General features: G+C 50.9%; 1 pseudogene; it reads right to left on the reverse strand.

Moving 5' to 3' along the window:
* Nucleotides 1–2782: 2782 nt before the first annotated feature.
* Nucleotides 2783–22483, reverse strand: part of LOC137308627 (zinc finger protein 585A-like) — a 60352-nt pseudogene continuing 40651 nt past the window's right edge.

Raw genomic sequence — 22483 nt, forward strand, 5'->3', positions numbered from 1 at the left:
CAACTGCTGCTACCGTGGGTGCACAGGCTGGGATGTTACTGTTGAGCACCCGATAGTCCACTGTGGCCCTCCAGGAGTTGTCCGGTTTTCTAACCGGCCACAGTGGAGAGTTCACGTGGGTGGCTATCGGTCTCAGGACGCCCTGTTGCACTAAAGAGGACATGGCTGCTTCCATGTCTGGCTCCGCTTCCCTGGGGAAGTTATATTGCTTTTGTGGTCGGGCCATAGGGTCCCCATCTACACTGACCTCGAACCCGTTGACCCTCCCACAGTCGTGTTTGTGTGTGGCAAATGTGGCGAGGTGGGCTCGCACAAATGCCTGGAACTCCCTTGGGTTATTGCTGACCATGAGTTTGAGGTTATAACCCTCTTTAGGCTTCATGGTGCACAGGGTCCCCTTCCCCTGTTTCCCTGGGATGACGACTACTCCGCCTTCCTTTCCTGTATTTGCCCCCCACAGGCAGTGATTCCTCAAATCCACTAGGATCCCGTGGCCTACAATAAAGTCGGCTCCCAGGATCCCTTTTCCACCCTCCACTTCCCACTTCATTAGGACACAGGTCCACTTACAGCGGAGTGTTCCTAAACGAATGTTCAGCGGGATGGAAAATGAGCCAGCCTGTTCTTTACCTGTGAATCCCGACAGACTGTATGGGACCCCGTTAGATAGAGGTGAGGTGGTGGGGTGAGCTGAATGGATCACGGTACATGATGCTCCCGTGTCCAACAGATAGGTCCCCTTTACCTCTTCTACCTCCATCTCAACGAGGGGTCTCTTCCATAAGTCGTAGGTAAGGGAACACAGGTAAACAGGCTGTGCTGGCTCTAGTCAGGGTTGTGGGTTAGATGGGGCTGATGGGGTCAGAGTGCCGGTGGTGGCTGCTACCTTCCCTGGGCCAGTCAATAGGGTTCTCATGGCGTCCAAAAATGACTCGACCATGGTGGGAGGGATTCCTGTCTCTGCCTTTTGGGCTGGGGTTGAGGAATTCTTTCCCTTGTTATCTTTCCAAGGATTCTTACACTCCTTCCTCCAGTGTCCATCCTTCCCACACCCATAACAGTTGAGCTTTGTGCTGGAAGGGTTATTCCCTTCCTGATGCCACTCCTTCCTACCCTGGCCGGGTTTCATTTCATGCACTTTCCCTTTTGGTGGGTGTGCATCGGTTCCTTTACCATTACGGTAAGCTATGGTCAATTGTCTGACCACTGTGAGTTCGGTAGTCAGGGGATTCTTTGGGTCAAACCACATTCCTGCCGCGGCCCTGACCTGTGGCAAGCTGTTTGCCACCAGGCAACGGAGCCAGTGGGCCCGCTGATCCTGGTCCAGGTGAGCTCGGTTAGGCGTCCCACTGCATGCGCTCCTATACACCGGCCACAACCTGTCTGCAAAAGCCTGCGGGGTTTCTCCTCTGAGCTGCACTGTTTTTTCCACCCGGGAGAAAGGACTTCCCTCATTCATCCCCATGGCCTCAAGAACTTCCTCCTTGAGCTCCCCATAATCACACTGTCCCATCTTACATTGGTCAGAGAGGGACTGGAAGAGTTTACTCTCCAGGGAGAATAGCAGCATTTTGGCCTGTTCAGCATCATTGCACTCGTTGATGCTTGCTGCTTGTTCCACTTCCCTGAAGTGGACCGAGGGGTCCCCATTTGCAGCAAGTTTAGTTAAATGGCTTACCATGGCCCTAAGCTGTTGGGTGCCGTGGGGAACTACGAACTGGTTTTGGAGGGGTCCCTCATCCCCGTTATCAGCGGGCGGGCCGAACCTTTGCTGCCGGGCCGGGCACATCGGCCCCGGTCCCAGCCTCTCTTGCTGGGGGTTTTCCTCCTCAGCTTCTGCCCCTAATTCCACCTCCCTCTCCTGCCAGATTTTGCTAAAGCTTGGCGCTACGGGTGGTGGTCGTGGGCCCTCCTGCTCCTCAACCGGGTCGTCCCTTGGCACTACCTGTGGTGTCTGAACCGTTCTCCCCAGGTTCCCTGTGAAGTCGACCTGGGCTGCACTCGGGCTTATGAGGCATACCATGCCTTTTGCCGTCCTTCGAGCAAGGTTCAGACTCTCTTTCTGCTTCTGGCAGGGGCCATGGCCTGCATCCTCAAACCTCTGTGCGCTCACTATCTTATAGGCTGCCTGTAAGCCTTTTACTTTCTCCTCCTGCTCTCTTACTTGACTTGCCAGGCGGGCATTCTTTTCCCGCAACCTCAGCTCGTTGTTCTTGGCCTCGGTGACCTGACACTGTAAATATTCCTGTTGGGTCTTATGCTCCCCCACTAACTGCACCCTTTCCTGGTTCAGAGTCTGCAATGCTAACAGTAACTTCTCCCCTGCTCGGGCCTTTGTTTGGACTTCAAGGGCTGACTGCCGAATCTCAGCTGCCTGTGCTTCAACGAGCCTGTCCAAAAGCTGGATCTGTTTCTTGAAGCACATCAGCCAGACTGCCTTTTCGATGGATTTCTTATGATCCTTCCCTTCTGTCCATTTAGCTGCAGCATCTACCGGGCGCCCAGCCTTCAACAGATCAGTGACCCATTTTTTTTCCATATTCACCTTACTGAACACATAATCTGAGATCATCTCTTCCATTACAGTTCTCTCTTCCAAATCAGTGTCCACTGTGTCACATCCCTTTTGCCAAGGTCCCTTCTGGGTCGCCATTTTGTAGGGGGTGGTGGTGTGTGTCAGCTTCACCTCTGACTACTGAGCGGTCTGAATCGCTCCCACTCCCTGGGTTCGAGACCTTGGACTTATTTGGGGGTTGTGACAAAAAATACAGCAGACAACTGGTTTTGGTACAAGAAAAGAAACTGGGTTTATTGAAGTCACAAATGAACTTATAACGTTCGGATAACACTGAGATACAAAGTACACTTAGTTAAGAATGGGGAACACACGGCATAACGAGGGAAAATCACCCTACTAATCCCCTTACCCTTGTCCCACCCCCAAAACCGAACTCAATTGAACTAGGAGAGGTCAGGAATCATGCTCACCAAACCAGGGTTCCTTGACAGTTCGAAATCCAGCCAGATAAGCCAGTTGCAGTTTTGGGGTACGCTCTTTGTGTCCTCTGGGCCCTGCCGTCCCCACGTGGTCCTGGGTCTGTGGAATCTGCGAAGGTTCTTCAGTTGGATAGAGTCTGTTGGTGCGGTAAGGCGCAGTTGTGGGTGGGCGATCTTCGTGGAGGACTGCGGTTGCCTTGTTGCTGCTCCAAAACTGCTGTTTAAAGCTGAACTGCTTAGAACCTGCTCCAAAACCAATATCCTGTGCTTCGTAACTGGTCGCCCAGTTATACTGTTTTTCGAATTTCTTATCTGATTCCAAAACAAGGTTAGTTCTTTGTCTGATTATGGTGGGCTTCTTCCGGTGATTGTTGGTTTCCTGTCCCCAGAACCAGGCTTGAACTGAAAGCCATTGTATTGATGGGTTTGCATAATTGCATTGATTGCTAAGCGATAATTTATGCAAGGTTTTGATGGGCTTTCGTTTCGTGTAAGCTGAAGTCTTTCTCTGGGTTGATTGTTTGAAAGGGAAGAATGCGGATTCTGTCTCCTCTCATTGTCTGGTTTTCAGGAACAATCCACACTGTCCCAACAAGCCCGGGCATGTCCAGTCTCATGGGCCGAATCTCCTGTCTGCAAGGATCCATATTTAACCCAGCAGTCGGGTCCTCTGCCATAAAGGTCCAAAAGTCATATCCTCGTTGATGATATGAAAAATGTGGGAATTTTGAGAACCCTTCAAAGGAGAAACACTATTTACTATCCAGGAACCAGTAAAAACACGGACCTCACCGTCTCTCACTTTGCCAATTATTTCCGTGGAAATGTTCACTCCGACCCTCAAAGAGCGTCACCTCACCGCAAGCAAAGTCGTGAGACCCGCCAGTCAGCAGAAACAAAGCACCTGGAAGGAAACCTCTTCAACTCAATTAAATGATTCCCTGTGGGTCAGGATCGAGCGTATTGTCCCAATGCAACTTTATTACACCGACACCAATAGTACAAGAACTATTGCGGTGAGACAATAAACTCATACACACTGGTTTCCTGCAGGCCCAAGGTGATCCGGCCTGGCTTCTGCAGATTGGACTTCTGACCGTCCTGTCAGTTTAACAAACCAAAAGCCTTGCTGTTTGTTCTTAAATCATCCCCTTTAATGTGAGTCATCTCACATGATGCCCAGAATATATATTGAAGTGAGATTCCTCCAGACCTCGACATAATGGCCGTGTTAATAGTTTAATTGCTTAAAGTTTAACTTGATGTCTCCTGCCTGGCAATACAAAGGGACAGTCCATGTCCTGGGCATCCCAGATAGATAATGTGATGACTGGCGGGCCTCTGTTGTTCTTGCGAGCCTCTGATATTAACACATATCGAGATGTGATTAACTTTGATTGAGAACAAAGCAAATTCTAACATTGTAAATTCTAACAACTGCCAGAATGAACATGGTTCAGTCCTGGATGTGATTAACAGCAGCAATAACAGCAGAATCCAACCGCCTGCAGTCACTGGTGAACTCGCTGGTGTGTCAACAGGTTGGACGACCGAGGGAATCCCTTCCCGCACACGGAGCAGGTGAACGGCCTCTCCCCGGTGTGAACTCGCTGGTGTGTCAGCAGGTGGGAGCGCTGAGCGAATCCCTTCCCGCACACGGAGCAGGTGAACGGCCTCTCCCCGGTGTGAACTCGCTGGTGTCCCAGCAGGGTGGAGCCCAGAGTGAATCTCTCCCCACACACAGAGCAGGTGAACGGCCTCTCCCCAGTGTGAACTCGCTGGTGTCTCAGCAGGTGGGATGAACAGGTGAATCCCTGCCCGCACACGGAGCAGGTGAACGGCCTCTCCCCGGTGTGAACTCGCTGGTGTGCCAGCAGGTGGGACGACCGAGTGAATCCCTTCCCGCACACGGAGCAGGTGAACGGCCTCTCCCCGGTGTGAACTCGCTGGTGTGTCAGCAGGGTGGAGCGCTGAGTGAATCCCTTCCCACACACTGAGCAGGTGAACGGCCTCTCCCCGGTGTGAACTCGCTGGTGTGTCAGCAGGGTGGAGCGCTGAGTGAATCCCTTCCCGCACACGGAGCAGGTGAACGGCCTCTCCCCGGTGTGACTGCGTCGGTGAGTTTCCAGCTGGGATGGGGAATTGCATCCCATCCCACAGTCCCCACATTTCCACGGTTTCTCCATGGTCCGGGTGTCCTTGTGTCTCTCCAGGTTCGACGATCAGTTGAAGCCTCGTCCACACACAGAACACGTGGACGGTTTCTCCCCGCTGTGAACGGTGCGATGTTTTTTTCAGGCTGTGTAACTGGTTAAAGCTCTTTCCACACTCAGTGCACTGGAACACTCTCACTCGGGTGTGTGTGTCTCGGTGATTATCCACTCGCACTGATGTTTGAAATCTTTTCCCACAGACACAACAGACAAACATTTCTCCTTCCACATTCAAAAAAATGAAGCCTTGAATCTGTGTTGGGAAATACAATGACACAAACATGATTCAATTTGTAAATTAAACCATTTAAAATCAAATAAAATGAATTTTATTCCTTTCTCTCTGTGATGTCTGGGCTGAGAATGAATGTTTGCGCCCGGTTACGCAGTGTGTCACTGGTTCTCCGCTCCAAATGCACCTCTTTCGGCTCACGGTATCATTTACACCTTGCGTTTCCAAACCCCATCTCAGAAATATCAGCAATTGGTGATTACAATGGCGGGCAATCATACCCAGGATGCTCCACACACTAGAATATGGCCTATGTCAGCTGTGGCTCAGTGGGTATCACTCTCGCCTGAGTCAGAAGCACAAAATCTGGGCTGACACTTCAGTGCAGTACTGAGGGAGGGTCACACTGTCGGAGGGTCAGTACTGAGGGAGGGTCACACTGTCGGAGGGTCAGTACTGAGGGAGGGTCACACTGTCGGAGGGTCAGTACTGAGGGAGGGTCACACTTTCGGAGGGTCAGTACTGAGGGAGGGTCACACTGTCGGAGGGTCAGTACTGAGGGAGGGTCAGTACTGAGGGAGGGTCAGTACTGAGGGAGGGTCAGTACTGAGGGAGGGTCAGTACTGAGGGAGGGTCAGTACTGAGGGAGGGTCAGTACTGAGGGAGGGTCAGTACTGAGGGAGGGTCAGTACTGAGGGAGGGTCAGTACTGAGGGAGGGTCAGTACTGAGGGAGGGTCAGTACTGAGGGAGGGTCAGTACTGAGGGAGGGTCAGTACTGAGGGAGGGTCAGTACTGAGGGAGGGTCAGTACTGAGGGAGGGTCAGTACTGAGGGAGGGTCAGTACTGTGGGAGGGTCAGTACTGTGGGAGGGTCAGTACTGAGGGAGGGTCAGTACTGAGGGAGGGTCAGTACTGAGGGAGGGTCAGTACTGAGGGAGGGTCAGTACTGAGGGAGGGTCACACTGTCGGAGGGTCAGTACTGAGGGAGGGTCACACTTTCGGAGGGTCAGTACTGAGGGAGGGTCACACTGTCGGAGGGTCAGTACTGAGGGAGGGTCACACTGTCGGAGGGTCAGTACTGAGGGAGGGTCACACTGTCGGAGGGTCAGTACTGAGGGAGGGTCACACTGTCGGAGGGTCAGTACTGAGGGAGGGTCACACTGTCGGAGGGTCAGTACTGAGGGAGCGTCGCACTGTCGGAGGGTCGGTACTGAGGGAGCGTCACACTGTCGGAGGGTCGGTACTGAGGGAGGGTCGGTACTGAGGGAGGGTCAAACTGTCGGAGGGTCAAACTGTCGGAGGGTCAGCACTGAGGGAGCGTCACACTGTCGGAGGGTCAGCACTGAGGGAGCGTCACACTGTCGGAGGGTCAGCACTGAGGGAGCGTCGCACTGTCGGAGGGTCAGTACTGAGGGAGCGTCGCACTGTCGGAGGGGCGGTACTGAGGGAGCGCCGCACTGTCGGAGGGTCAGTACTGAGGGAGCGCCGCACTGTCGGAGGGTCAGTACTGAGGGAGCGTCGCACTGTCGGAGGGTCAGTACTGAGGGAGCGTCGCACTGTCGGAGGGTCAGTACTGAGGGAGCGTCGCACTGTCGGAGGGTCGGTACTGAGGGAGCGTCACACTGTCGGAGGGTCGGTACTGAGGGAGCGTCGCACTGTCGGAGGGTCGGTACTGAGGGAGCGTCGCACTGTCGGAGGGTCGGTACTGAGGGAGCGCCGCACTGTCGGAGGGTCGGTACTGAGGGAGCGCCGCACTGTCGGAGGGTCGGTACTGAGGGAGCGTCGCACTGTCGGAGGGTCGGTACCGAGGGAGCGTCGCACTGTCAGAGGGTCGGTACCGAGGGAGCGCCGCACTGTCGGAGGGTCAGTACCGAGGGAGCGTCGCACTGTCGGAGGGTCGGTCCTGAGGGAGCGTCGCACTGTCGGAGGGTCGGTACTGAGGGAGCGCCGCGCTGTCGGAGGGTCGGTACTGAGGGAGCGTCGCGCTGTCGGAGGGTCGGTACTGAGGGAGCGTCGCACTGTCGGAGGGTCGGTACTGAGGGAGCGTCGCACTGTCGGAGGGTCGGTACTGAGGGAGCGTCGCACTGTCGGAGGGTCGGTACTGAGGGAGCGTCGCACTGTCGGAGGGTCGGTACTGAGGGAGCGTCGCACTGTCGGAGGGTCGGTACTGAGGGAGCGCCGCACTGTCGGAGGGTCGGTACTGAGGGAGCGTCCCACTGTCGGAGGGTCAGCACTGAGGGAGCGTCACACTGTCGGAGGGTCGGCACTCTACACCGTCCCATCAAACACTCCCAGGGCAGGTACAGCACGGGTTAGATACAGAGTAAAGCTCCCTCTACACCGTCCCATCAAACACTCCCAGGGCAGGTACAGCACGGGTTAGATACAGAGTAAAGCTCCCTCTACACCGTCCCATCAAACACTCCCAGGGCAGGTACAGCACGGGTTAGATACAGAGTAAAGCTCCCTCTACACCGTCCCATCAAACACTCCCAGGGCAGGTACAGCACGGGTTAGATACAGAGTAAAGCTCCCTCTACACCGTCCCATCAAACACTCCCAGGGCAGGTACAGCACGGGTTAGATACAGAGTAAAGCTCCCTCTACACCGTCCCATCAAACACTCCCAGGGCAGGTACAGCACGGGTTAGATACAGAGTAAAGCTCCCTCTACACCGTCCCATCAAACACTCCCAGGGCAGGTACAGCACGGGTTAGATACAGAGTAAAGCTCCCTCTACACCGTCCCATCAAACACTCCCAGGGCAGGTACAGCACGGGTTAGATACAGAGTAAAGCTCCCTCTACACCGTCCCATCAAACACTCCCAGGGCAGGTACAGCACGGGTTAGATACAGAGTAAAGCTCCCTCTACACCGTCCCATCAAACACTCCCAGGGCAGGTACAGCACGGGTTAGATACAGAGTAAAGCTCCCTCTACACCGTCCCATCAAACACTCCCAGGGCAGGTACAGCACGGGTTAGATACAGAGTAAAGCTCCCTCTACACCGTCCCATCAAACACTCCCAGGGCAGGTACAGCACGGGTTAGATACAGAGTAAAGCTCCCTCTACACCGTCCCATCAAACACTCCCAGGGCAGGTACAGGGTTAGATACAGAGTAAAGCTCCCTCTACGAAGGGTGCTCATTACCACAGGTCTGTGACTTTACTGTTTCCGCTCCAGTCCTCCTCGCGGCCTCTCTGAAACCGATCAGTTTCCTGCGAGTTATTATCAATTGATTTGCTGTTGTGTCAGGCCGAGCAGGAGAAGAGAGGTCGGCCACCTTGTCGAGTCTTTGTTCGTGTCCCTCCCCCCTCCTCCTCCCTCTTTTCTCCCCCCCCATTGGGGTTCAGCCATCTCCGAGCCTCGATGACACACTGTAGAATCCGGGGTTTGGGCCACGCCCTCACTGACATTGGTGATGTCATGGCATCGTGATGACAACACGTTAGGGGTGTGGCCACCACGTCAGCTCCCATTCCCGTCACCGGTAAATAACCCGGGACTCGCGGTAACCTGACTAAAAGAAGCTCATGGGAGGAAAAGGAGATCCAGACATCGACTGGTGGATATTTTGAAGATGGGCGGTGGAAGCAGATTCAATCGTGGCTTTCAAAAAGGAATTGGATAAATACTCGAAGGGAAAAGATTTGCAGGGCGACGGGGAAAGAGCGCGGGAGTGGGACTGATTGGATTGCTCTGACAAAGAGCTGGCACGGGCTCGATGGGCTGAATGGCCTCCTCCCTGCTGTCCTGGCCCAATATTTATCCCTCAACCAACATCAGATAGGCTTCAGGAGCTGGGTCTACTCACAGTGTCAGCCGTGGCTCAGTCGGTCTCACTCTCCCCTCTGAGTCTGAAGGCCGTGGGTCCAAGTCCCCACTCCAGAGACTTGAGCCCCGTAATCCAGGGCCGACACTCCCCAGTACCAGTACTGAGGGAGCGCTGCACTGTCGGAGGGTCAGTACTGAGGGAGCGCTGCACTGTCGGAGGGTCAGTACTGAGGGAGCGCTGCACTGTCTGAGGGGCAGTACTGAGGGAACGCTGCACTGTCTGAGGGGCAGTACTGAGGGAGCGCTGCACTGTCGGAGGGTCAGTACTGAGGGAGCGCTGCACTGTCGAAGGGTCAGTACTGAGGGAGCGCTGCACTGTCGGAGGGTCAGAACTGAGGGAGCGCTGCACTGTCGGAGGGTCAGTACTGAAGGAGCGCTGCACTGTCCGAGGGTCAGTACTGAGGGAGCGCTGCACTGTCGGAGGGTCAGTACTGAGGGAGCGCTGCACTGTCAGAGCGTCAGTGCTGAGGGAGCGCTGCACTGTCGGAGGGTCAGTACTGAGGGAGCGCTACACTGTCTGAGGGTCAGTCCTGAGGGAGCGCTGCACTGTCGGAGGGTCAGTACTGAGGGAGTGCTGCACTGTCTGAGGGTCGGTACTGAGGGAGCACTGCACTGTCGGAGGGTCAGTACTGAGGGAGCGCTGCACTGTCAGAGCGTCAGTGCTGAGGGAGCGCTGCACTGTGGGATGGTCAGTACTGAGGGAGCGCTGCACTGTCGGAGGGTCAGTACTGAGGGAGCGCTGCACTGTCTGAGGGTCAGTACTGAGGGAGCGCTGCACTGTCGGAGGGTCGGTACTGAGGGAGCACCGTACTGTCGGAGGGTCGGTACTGAGGGAGCGCTGCACTGTCGGAGGGTCAGTACTGAGGGAGCGCCGCACTGTCGGAGGGTCAGTACTGAGGGAGCGCCGCACTGTCGGAGGGTCAGTACTGAGGGAGCGCCGCACTGTCGGAGGGTCAGCACTGAGGGAGCGCCGCACTGTCGGAGGGTCAGTACTGAGGGAGCGCCGCACTGTCGGAGGGTCAGTTCTGAGGGAGCGCCGCACTGTCGGAGGGTCAGTACTGAGGGAGCGTCGCACTGTCGGAGGGTCGGTACAGAGGGAGCATCGCACTGTCGGAGGGTCGGTACTGAGGGAGCGCCGCACTGTCGGAGGGTCGGTACTGAGGGAGCGCCGCACTGTCGGAGGGGCAGTACTGAGGGAGCGCCGCACTGTCGGAGGGTCAGGACTGAGGGAGCGCCGCACTGTCGCAGGGTCAGGACTGAGGGAGCGCCGCACTGTCGCAGGGTCAGTACTGAGGGAGCGCCGCACTGTCGGAGGGGCAGGACTGAGGGAGCGCCGCACTGTCGGAGGGTCAGTACTGAGGGAGCGCCGCACTGTCGGAGGGTCAGTACTGAGGGAGCGCTGCACTGTCGCAGGGTCAGTCCTGAGGGAATGCTGCACTGTCGGAGGGTCAGTGCTGAGGGAGCGCTGCACTGTGGAAGGTGCCGTCTTTCGGATGAGATTTTAAACCGAGGCCCCGTCTGCCCCTCTTAGGTGGATGTCAAAGATCCCACGGCCACTATTTCGAAGAAGAGCAGGGGGGAGTTCTCCCCGGTGTCCTGGGGCCAATATTTATCCCTCAACTAACATCACTAAAAAAATGATGTGGTCATTTGTCACTTTGCTGTTTGTGGGATCTTGCTGTGCGCAAATTGGCTGCTGTGTTTCCGACATTACAACAGTGACTACACTTCAAGAGCGCCTCATTGGCTGTAAAGCACTTTCTGACGTCCTGAGGTTGTGAAAGGCTCGATATAAACGAGAGTTCTTTCTTTCGTTAACAGCTGGTTTCATCTCAATTAAATCTCCCCTCAGCCTCCTCTGTTCCAAAGAGAACAACCCCAGCCGATCCAATCTTTCCTCATAGCTAAAATTCTCCACTCCTGGCAACATCCTCGTAGATCTCCTCTGTCCCCTCTCCAGTGCAATCATATCTCTCCTGTAATGTGGTGACCAGAACTCTACGCAGTACTCAAGCTGTGGCCTAACGAGTGTTTTATACAGTTCTGGCATGACCTCCCTGCTCTTATATTCTATGCCTCAGCTAATAAAGGAAAGTATCCCGTATGCCTTTTTAACCACCTTATCTACCTGTCCTGCTACCTTCAGGGATCTGTGGACATGCACTCCAAGGTCCCACTGCTCCTCTCCATCTCTCAGTATCCTCCCATTTATTGTGTACTCTCTTGCCTTGTTTGCCCTCTCCAAATGCATTACCTCACACTTCTCCGGATTGAATTCCATTTGCCCCTTTTCTGCCCACCTGACCAGTCAATTGATATCTTCCTGCAGTCTCCAGCTTTCCTCTTCACTATCAACCACACGGCCAATTTTTGTACCATTTGCAAACTTTTCAATCTTGGCCCCTACTTTTAAGTCTAACTCATTGATATTTACCACAAAAAGCAAGGGACCGAGTACTGAGCCTTGCAGAACCCCACTACAAACAGCCTTCCAGTCACAAAAACACCGGTGAACCATGACACTTTGCTTCCTGCCACTGAGCCAATTCTGGATCCAACTTGCCACTTTCCCTTGAATCCAATGGGCTTTTACTTTTCTGACCAGTCTGCCATGTGGGACCTTGTCAAAAGCCTTGTTAAAATCCATGTAGACTACATCAATCGCACTACCCTCATCGACCCTCCTTGTTACCTTTTCAAGAAATTCATCAGGTTAGTCAGACATGACCTTCCCTTAACAAATCCATGCTGACTGTCCTTGATTAATCCGTGTCTTTCTAAATGACGATTTATGCTGTCCCTCAGAATTAATTCCAATAATTTGCCCACCATCAAGGTGAGGCTGACTGGCCTGTAATTACTCGGTCTGTCCCTTTCTCCCTTTTTAAACAACGGTACAATGTTAGCAGTCCTCCAGTCCTCAGGCACCACGCCTGTAGCCAGGGAGGATTGGAAAATGATGGTCAGAGCCTCTGCTATTTCCTCCCTTGCTTCTCTGAACAGCCTGGGATACATTTCATCCGGGCCTGGCGATTTATCCACTTTCAAAGATGCTAAGCCCGTAATACTTCCTCTCTCACTATGTTTATCCCATCCAATATTTCACACTCCTCCTCCTTAACTACAATCTCTGCATCGTCCCCCTCTTTTGTGAAGACAGACGCAAAGTATTCATGAAGAACCAGACCCACATCTTCCGCCTCCACACACAGGTTACCTTTTTGGTCTCTAATAGGCCCTACTCTTTCCTTAGTTATCCTCTTGCTCTTTATGTATTTATAAAACATTTGGAGTTTTCCTTAATTTTACTTGCCAGTATTTTTTCATGCCCTCTCTTTGCTTTCCTAATTTCCTTTTTAATTTCACCCCTGCACTTTCTATACTCCTCTGGGCTTTCTGCAGTATTGAGCTCTCAGTATCTGACATAAGATTCCCTTTTTCTGCCTTATCTTACCCTGTGTGCTCCTTGTCATCCAGGGGACTCGAGATTTGGCAGTCCCACCCTTTTTCTTTGTGGGAACATGTTTATTCTGAACCCCTTGAATGCCTCTCACTGCTCTGACACTGATTGACCTTCAAGTAGCTGTTTCCAGTCCACTTTTGCTAAATCACTTCTCAGCTCAGTGAAATTGGCCTTTCCCCAATTGAGAACTTTTACTCCTGTTCTATCTTTGTCCTTTTCCACAACTACACTAAATCTAATTGAATTATGATCACAACCACAAAATGCTCTCCCACTGATGCTCCTTCCACCCGCCCAGCCTCATTCCCTGAAACTAAATCCAGAACTGCCCCCTCTCCCACCTCTTGTTGGGCTTGCTACGTACTGGCTAAAAATGTTCTCCTGAATGCATTTTAAGAATTCTGCCCCCTCTCTCCCCTTCACACTGTTTCTATCCCAGTTAATATTCGGGGAGTTGAAATCCCCTATTATTGCTGCCCTACTGTTTTTGCACTTTTCAGAAATTTGCCGACATATTTGCTCTTCTATCTCCCTCTGACTGTTTGGGGGTCTATAGTACACTCCCAGCAGTGGGACTGCCCCTTTTTTGTTCTTCAGTTCAACCCATATGGCTTCATTTGATGATCCTTCTAACATATCATCCCTCCTCACAGCTGGAATTGTTTCTTTAACCAATATTCCACCTCCCCCTTCTCTTTTATTCCCCTATCTTGTCTGAAAACCCTGTAACCAGGAACGTTGAGCTGCCAGTCCTGCCCCTGTTTAAGCCATGTTTCAGTAATAGCTAAGATATCGTACTGCCATGTGTCTATCTGTGCCCTTAACTCATCTGCCTTATTCACTATACTCCTTGCCTTGAGGTATATACCATTAAGCACTGCCAAACTCCTTTATTGTTTATTTTCTAGTCTTTGTTTCCTCTGCCTTCAAAACTCACTTACTAATTTTCTGCCTTCCATTTCCAGCTCTGATTCTCTCCCTTCTGAATCTCCGCTCTGGTTCCCATCCCCCTGCCAAGTTAGTTTAAACCTTCCCCAACAGCACTAGCGAACCTCCCCGCGAGGATATTGGTCCCGGCCCTGTTGAGGTGCAACCCGTCTGGCTTGTCCAGGTCCCACCTCCCCCAGAACCGGTCCCAATGCCCCAGGAATCTAAAGCCCTCCCTCCTGCACCATCTCTCCAGCCACGCGTTCATCTTCTCTATCCTCCTATTTCTATACTCACTGGTGCGTGACACCGGGAGTAAGCCGGAGATTACTACCTTTTGAGGTTCTGTTAATTAATCTCCTTCCGAGCTCCTTCAAATCTACCTGCAGGACCTCATTCCTCATTCCACCTATGTCATTGGTACCAATGTGGACCACGACCTCTGGCTGTTCACCCTCCCCCCTCAGAGCATTCTACAGCCGCTCAGTGGCATCCTGGACCCTGGCACCAGGGAGGCAACATACCATCCTGGAATCTCGTCTGTGGCCGCAGAAACACCTGTCTGTTCCCCTAACTATAGAGTCCCCGATCACCATTGCTCTCCTGACCTTTCTCCACCCCCGCCCCCCGTACAGCTGAGTCCCCCGTGGTGCCGTGGACTTGGCTCTGGCCGTACTCCCCAGAGGAACCATCCCCCTCACCAGTATTCACCGGTTAGAGAGCGAGATGTAATCAGGGGAATCCTGCACTACCTGCCTGGTCCTCCATGTCCGTCTGGCGGTCACCCATTCCCTCGCTGCCTGCACACTCTAAAGCTGCGGGGTGACCACCTCCTGGAACGTGCTATCCACGTAGCTCTCGGCCTCGCGGATACACTGCAGTGACACCAGCCGCTGCTCATGCTCCGAAACCCGGAGCTCGAGCTCCCCCAGCTGACGACACTTCCTGCACATGTGGCCGTCCAGGGCACGGGAAGCGTCCTGGAGTTCCCACATGGCGTAAGATGTGGATTCAACGGGACTGAGGAGACCTGCATGCCTTGCTTTATTAGACTACTAACTAAACTTACCATCAGTAAACTTAAGACTGGTCCCTGATCTGGGCAAAAAAAACCCAATCACCAATCAGCTCCTTCCTTTGTGCAGACCTCACTTTGGGTGTTTTTTCTCCCTCGCTCCCTTTCCCCCTCCGCTGGTCTCGGGCGTCCGACTCCCGCCTCTTATAGGCCGCTCCCTAACCTCCACTGCCGCTGGTGGTGGACGGTTTCTCCCCGCTGTGAACGGTGCGATGTTTTTTCAGGCTGTCTAACTGGTTAAAGCTCTTTCCACACTCAGTGCACTGGAACACTCTCACTCGGGTGTGTGTGTCTCGGTGATTTTCCACTCACACTGATGTTTGATCTTTTCCCACAGACACAACAGACAAACATTTCTCCTTCCACATTCAAAGGCCGATGATATTCAGGTCCTGATGAATCGAGGGACTCTGTCAGATCTTGACGTGAGGTTTGGTTTGAGTTTCCCGTCTGCAAATCCTCCCCTTCTAATACCCTGTAAAAGGAGTTTACAAAAGTCATCGCTGTCAATACAGGATGGAAATTCAGAACAGACAATTCTAGTTTCTGTCGAACATTCTTTCCCCTCTCGTTCCCCTCAAGCTGTAAATCCCCGTCCCACACTCTCTCCCTCCTCCCTCACTCTGCTGCACCTCATGTTCACTCTCCCGATTTTCGCTGCTCTGCAGATCCACACTTACTGGTTCCTGTTCAGGACACAGACACCTGCGATTCCTCATGCAGGCTGCTCGGCCTAATATATATGGACTATGTTACTGGACTAAAAACAGCATGGACTTTACTGTATTACTGGACAAAAAATATATAATGTATGTGCAATACTATATTATGGGATGAAAATATATATAGTGTTTGTAAAATACTATATTACTGGACTAAGATGTATAATGTATGTACTGTACTGTATTACTGGAATAAAAATAATATATGTACAGTACTATATTACTGGACTAAAATATATAATGTGGAGCACGAGACTAAATAGATATATTATACAAAGGATTGTATCACTAGACTAATAATATATAATGTGCACTGTATTACTGGACTAATATATAATGTGTACAGTACTGTATTACGAGACTAATATATAATGTGTACAATACTGTATTATTAGACGAATATATAATGTGTACAATACTGTATTACTACACTAATGTGTGTACAGTGCTGTATTACTAGACTAATAATATATAATGGGTACAGTACTGTATTACTAGAGTAATAATATACAATGTGTACAATACTGTATTACTAGACTAATAATATATAATGTGTACAATACTGTATTACTACACTAATGTGTGTACAGTACTGTATTGCTAGACTTATAATATATAATGTGTGCAGTACCGTATTACGAGACTAATAATATATAATGTGTACAATACTGTATTACTAGATTAATATAATGTGTACAGTACTGTATTACTAGACTAATAATGTGTACAGTACTATATTATTAGACTAATAATATATAATGTATACAGTACTGTATTACTACACTAATGTGTACAGTACTGCATTACTAGACGAATAATATATAATGTGTACAGTACTGTATTACTAGACTAATATATAATGTGTACAGTACTGTATTACTGGACTAATAATGTGTACAGAACTGTATTACTAGACTAATAATATATAATGTCTACAGTACTGTATTACGAGACTAATAATATATAATGCGTCCAGTACTGTATTACTGGACTAATATGTAATGTGTACAGTACCGTATTACTAGATTAATGTGTACAGTACTGTATTACTGGATTAATAATGTGTACAGTACTGTATTACTGGACTAATAATGTGTACAGTACTGTATTACTAGACTAATAATATGTGTACAGTACTGTATTACTGGACTAATATATAATGTGTACAGTACTGCATTACAGGACTAATATATAATGTGTACAGTACTGTATTACTAGACTAATAATATATAATGTGTACAGTACTGTATTACTGGACAAATAATGTGTACAGTACTGATTACTAGACTAATGTGTACAGTACAGCACTGTACACGTTATTAGTCAAGTAATACATTACTGTACACAGTATATTAGTCTAGTAATACATTACTGTACACAGTATATTAGTCTAGTAGTACTGTGCACATTATATTAGTCCAATAAAACAACACTGTACACGTTATATATTAGTCTAGTAATACATTACTGTACACAGTATATTTTAGTCTCGTAATACAGTACTGTATATATTGTGCACAGTACTGTATTACTCGACTAATATATGTGTGCATTACTATATTACTGGACTAATATCCGGGATTCGGGGGCGGGGGTTGATTTTGAGCGAAGTCTCTGAGCGGGTTCCCCGGCCGGGACCGCCCTGTGGATCGGGGGAGGGGAGGGGTTCAAAATGGGGCAGAAGAGGGTTCAGACACACAAATCACTAAAAGTAGCGACACAGGTTAATAAGGCCGGAAAAAAAGGGCAAACCGAGCGCTGGGGCTCATTTCAGGAGGGAGAGAATTGAACAGCAGAGAAGTTATGTTAAACTTGTATAGAACCTTGGTTAGACCACACTTGGAGTACGGGGCACAGTTCTGGTCTCCATATTACAAAAAGGATACAGAGGCTCTGGAGAAGGTGCAAAAAAGATTCACAAGGATGACACCAGAACTGAGGGGTTATACCTATCAGGAAAGATTGAACAGGCTGGGGCTCTTTTCTCCAGAACAGAGACCTGATCGAGGTCTTTAAAATTATGAAGGGATTCGAAAGGGGAGACGGAGAGAAGATGTTTCCACTTGTTAAGGGGAAGCTCGATAAACACATGAGGGAGGAAGGAATAGAAAGATATGCTGATAGGGTGAGATGAAGGGAGGAGGCTCGTGTGGAGCATAAACACCGGCATGGACCAGGTGGGCCGAATGGCCTGTTTCTGTGCTGTACATTCTATGTAATATGTAACAGGAACAAATTTATTTATTTTCCATCTGCCTGTAGTGGGAAGGAGAAACACTATTTACTATCCAGGAACCAGTAAAAACACGGACCTCACCGTCTCTCACAAACTCCTTTGCCAGTTATTTCCGTGGAAATGTTCACTCCGACCCTCAAAGAGCGTCACCTCACCGCAAGCAAAGTCGTGAGACCCGCCAGTCAGCAGAAACAAAGCACCTGGAAGGAAACCTCTTCAACTCAATTAAATGATTCCCCGTGGGTCAGGATCGAGCGTATTGTCCGAATGCAACTTTATTACACCGACACCAATAGTATAAGAACTATTACGGTGAGACAATAAACTCACACACACTGGTTTCCTGCAGGCCCAAGGTGATCCGGCCTGGCTTCTGTCGATTGGACTTCTGACCGTCCTGTCAGCTTAACAAAGCAAAAGCCTTGCTGTTTGTTCTTAAATCATCCCCTTTAATGTGAGTCATCTCACATGATGCCCAGAATATATATTGAAGTGAGATTCCTCCCGACCTCAACATAAAGGCCGTGTTAATAGTTTAATTGCTTAAAGTTTAACTTGATGTCTCCTGCCTGGCAATACAAAGGGACAGTCTATGTCCTGGGCATCCCAGATAGATAATGTGATGACTGGCGGGCCTCTGTTGTTCTTGCGAGCCTCTGATATTAACACAGATCGAGATGTGATTAACTTTGATTGAGAACAAAGCAAATTCTAACATTGTAAATTCTAACAACTGCCAGAATGAACATGGTTCAGTCCTGGATGTGATTAACAGCAGCGATAACAGCAGAATCCAACCGCCTGCAGTCACTGGTGAACTCGCTGGTGTGTCAACAGGTGGGACGACCGAGTGAATCCCTTCCCGCACACGGAGCAGATGAACGGCCTCTCCCCGGTGTGAACTCGCTGGTGTGTCAGCAGGGTGGAGCGCTGAGTGAATCTCTCCTCACACACGGAGCAGGTGAACGGCCTCTCCCCGGTGTGAACTCGCTGGTGTCTCAGCAGGTTGGATGACTGAGTGAATCCCTTCCCACACACGGAGCAGGTGAACGACCTCTCCCCGGTGTGAACTCGCTGGTGTAGCAGCAGGTGGGACGACCGAGCAAATCCCTTCCCGCACACGGAGCAGGTGAACGGCCTCTCCCCGGTGTGAACTCGCTGGTGTCTCAGCAGGTTGGATGACTGAGTGAATCCCTTCCCACACACGGAGCAGGTGAACGACCTCTCCCCGGTGTGAACTCGCTGGTGTAGCAGCAGGTGGGACGACCGAGCAAATCCCTTCCCGCACACGGAGCAGGTGAACGGCCTCTCCCCGGTGTGAACTCGCTGGTGTACCAGCAGGCGGAATGACTGAGTGAATCCCTTCCCACACACGGAGCAGGTGAACGGCCTCTCCCCGGTGTGAACTCGCTGGTGTGTCAGCAGGGTGGATTTACGAGTGAATCCCTTCCCGCACACGGAGCAGGTGAACGGCCTCTCCCCGGTGTGACTGCGTCGATGAGTTTCCAGCCTGGATGGGTAATTGAATCCCTTCCCACAGTCCCCACATTTCCACGGTTTCTCCATGGTCTGTGTGTCCTTGTGTCTCTCCAGGTTGGATGATCAGTTGAAGCCTCGTCCACACACAGAACACGTGGACGGTTTCTCCCCGCTGTGAACGGTGCGATGTTTTTTCAGGCTGTGTAACTGGTTCAAGCTCTTTCCACACTCAGTGCACTGGAACACTCTCACTCGGGTGTGTGTGTCTCGGTGATTTTCCACTCACACTGATGTTTGAAATCTTTTCCCACAGACACAACAGACAAACATTTCTCCTTCCACGTTCAAAAAAATGAAGCCTTGAATCTGTGTTGGGAAATACAATGACACAAACATGATTCAATTTGTAAATTAAACCATTCAAAATCAAATAAAATAAATTTTATTCCTTTCTCGAAGTGATGTCTGGGCTGAGAATGAATATTTGCGCCCGGTTACGCAGTGTGTCACTGGTTCTCCGCTCCAAATGCACCTCTTTCGGCTCACGGTATCATTTACACCTTGCGTTTCTAAACCCCATCTCAGAAATATCAGCAATTGGTGCTTACAATGGCGGGCAATCATACCCAGAATGCTCCACACGCTAGAATATGGCCTATGTCAGCTGTGGCTCAGTGGGTATCACTCTCGCCTGAGTCAGAAGCACAAAATCTGGGCTGACACTTCAGTGCAGTACTGAGGGAGGGTCACACTGTCGGAGGGTCGGTACTGAGGGAGGGTCACACTGTCGGAGGGTCAGTACTGAGGGAGCGTCACACTGTCGGAGGGTCAGTACTGAGGGAGCGCCGCACTGTCGGAGGGTCAGTACTGAGGGAGTGTCGCACTGTCGGAGGGTCAGTACTGAGGGAGCGCCGCACTGTCAGAGGGTCAGTAATGAGGGAGCGTCGCACTGTCGGAGGGTCAGTACCGAGGGAGCGCGGCGCTGTCGGAGGGTCGGTACTGAGGGAGCGTCGCACTGTCGGAGGGTCAGTACTGAGGGAGGGTCGCACTGTCGGAGGGGCGGTACCGAGGGAGCTCCGCACTGTCGGAGGAGCCGTCCATCGGATGAGACGTTAAACCGAAGCCCCTGCCTGCCCCTCTCGGGGTGGACGCAAAAGATCCCGCGGCCACCACCGCAAAGGAGAGCAGGAGAGTTTCTCCCTCAACCGACCACCTCAAAAAACCAGATCACCTGCTCGGTGCTGCTTGTGGGATCCTGCTGTGCATTATGTTCTCATGCACTGGCTGCATTGCAACAGTGGCTGCAACTTCACCAGCAGCTGCTGGGCTGTGTGTGGGAGGGTGAGGGGGAGGGGGAGGGGCCCTGAGGATGGGACAGGCGCTGCTCGAATGCAACTCTTGCTTTGGCAGCTCTGGGGAATGGGGCGCAGTGCGCCCCCGGGTCCCGGAGCGCGGGGGATTGTGGGGGCCCACCGCCGCCATTACTCGTGTTTTTTTTTCTTGTGTCGGCCCAGACCCCATGGCAGGTTCGCTTCTCTGAAGGACATCAGTGAACCAGTTGGGTTTTTGCGACAATCAGCAGTTTCATGGTCACTTTTCTCTGGTGCCGGCCCCACAAGTTACCAGGTAAATGAGGCTCAATTTCACAACCTGCCTTTGTTTATTTGTGGGTTCTCTCTCACACTCCCCTTTTCCTGTTTTAAATTCATTTTACAGGGTATTGGAAGGGGAGGATTTGCAGACGGGAAACTCAAACCAAACCTCACGTCAAGATCTGACCGAGTCCCTCGATTCATCAGGACCTGAATATCATCGGCCTTTGAATGTGGAAAGAAAAAGCACCAATCCCGGCAGTGAGAGACCGCACACGTGTTGTGTGTGTGGAGGAGGCTTCAGCCGATCATCAGGTCTGTCGAGAGACAATCGCAGTCACACCGGGGAGAAACCGTGGAAATGTGGGGACTGTGGGAAGGGATTCAGTTCCCCGTCAGAGCTGGAAACTCATCGACGCGCTCACACCGGGGAGAGGCCGTTCACCTGCTCCGTGTGTGGGAAGGGATTCACTCAGTCATCCCACCTTCTGACTCACCAGCGAGTTCACCTGTGACTGCAGGGGTTGGATTCTGCTGTGAATCACATCCAGGACTGAACCATGTTCATTCTGACAGTTGGCGTTTGTTTTTACTGATGTTAAATGACCTCGACAACTGGGCTGGAGTTTAATATTCTGGATAAATGTCGAGTAAATCGGCTTTGCGTTAAACACGCAGTGCATCAAGTCTTTTTAATATGGAGACGTAGAAAGGTTGCAGCACAGAAGGTGGCCATTCGGCCCATCGAGCTCGTGCCGGCTCTTTATAAGTGTAATCCAGTCAGTCGCATTCCCCCACTCTTTCCCCGTAGCCCTGCAAATTTTTTCCCTTCAAGTATTTATCCAGTTCCCTTTTGAAGGCCATGATTGAATCTGCCTCCACCACCCCCTCGGGCAGTTCATTCCAGATCCTAACCACTCGCTGCGTTAAAAGGTTTTTCCTCATGTCACCTTTGGTTCTTTGGCCAATCACCTTAAATCTGTGTCCTCTGGTTCTCGACCCTTCCGCCAATGGGAACAGTTTCTCTTTATTTACTTTATCCAAACCCTTCAATCAAATCGCCTCTTAACCTTCTCTGCTCGAAGGAGAACAACCCCAGCTTCTCCAGCCTATCCACGTAGATAGATGGAGAAGGACTTCATCCCTGGAACCATTCTAGTAAATCTTTTCTGCACCCTCTCAGTTCTGGGATCATCCTTGTGAATCTTTTTTTGCACCTTCTCCAGTGCCTCTCTATCCTTTTTATAATATGGAGACCAGAACTGTGCCCCGTACTCCAAGTGTGGTCTAACCAAGGTTCTATACAAGTTTAACATAACTTCTCTGCTTTTCAATTCTTTCCCTCTAGAAATGAACCCCAGAGCTTGGTTTGCTTTTTATGGCCTTATTCACCTGCAATGCGACTTTCAGTGATTTGTGTATCTGTACCCCCAGATCCCTCTGCTTCTCTGCTGTATTTAGACTCTTATTATCCAAGCAGTATGAGGCCTCCTTCTTCTTCCTACCAAATGTACCACCTCACACTTCTCTATATTGAAATTCATTTCCCAATTACACGCCCATTCTGCAGGTTTATTAATGTCTTCCTGTATTTTCTCACATTCCTCATCAGTATTAACTATACCCCCAATTTGGAGTCATCCGCAATTTTTGAAATTGTACTTCTGATTCCCAAGTCCAAATTGTTGATGTAAAAGGTGAACAACAG

The sequence above is a fragment of the Heptranchias perlo genome, unplaced genomic scaffold (assembly GCF_035084215.1).
Source record: "Heptranchias perlo isolate sHepPer1 unplaced genomic scaffold, sHepPer1.hap1 HAP1_SCAFFOLD_134, whole genome shotgun sequence".
NCBI classification, from domain to species: Eukaryota; Metazoa; Chordata; class Chondrichthyes; order Hexanchiformes; family Hexanchidae; genus Heptranchias; species Heptranchias perlo.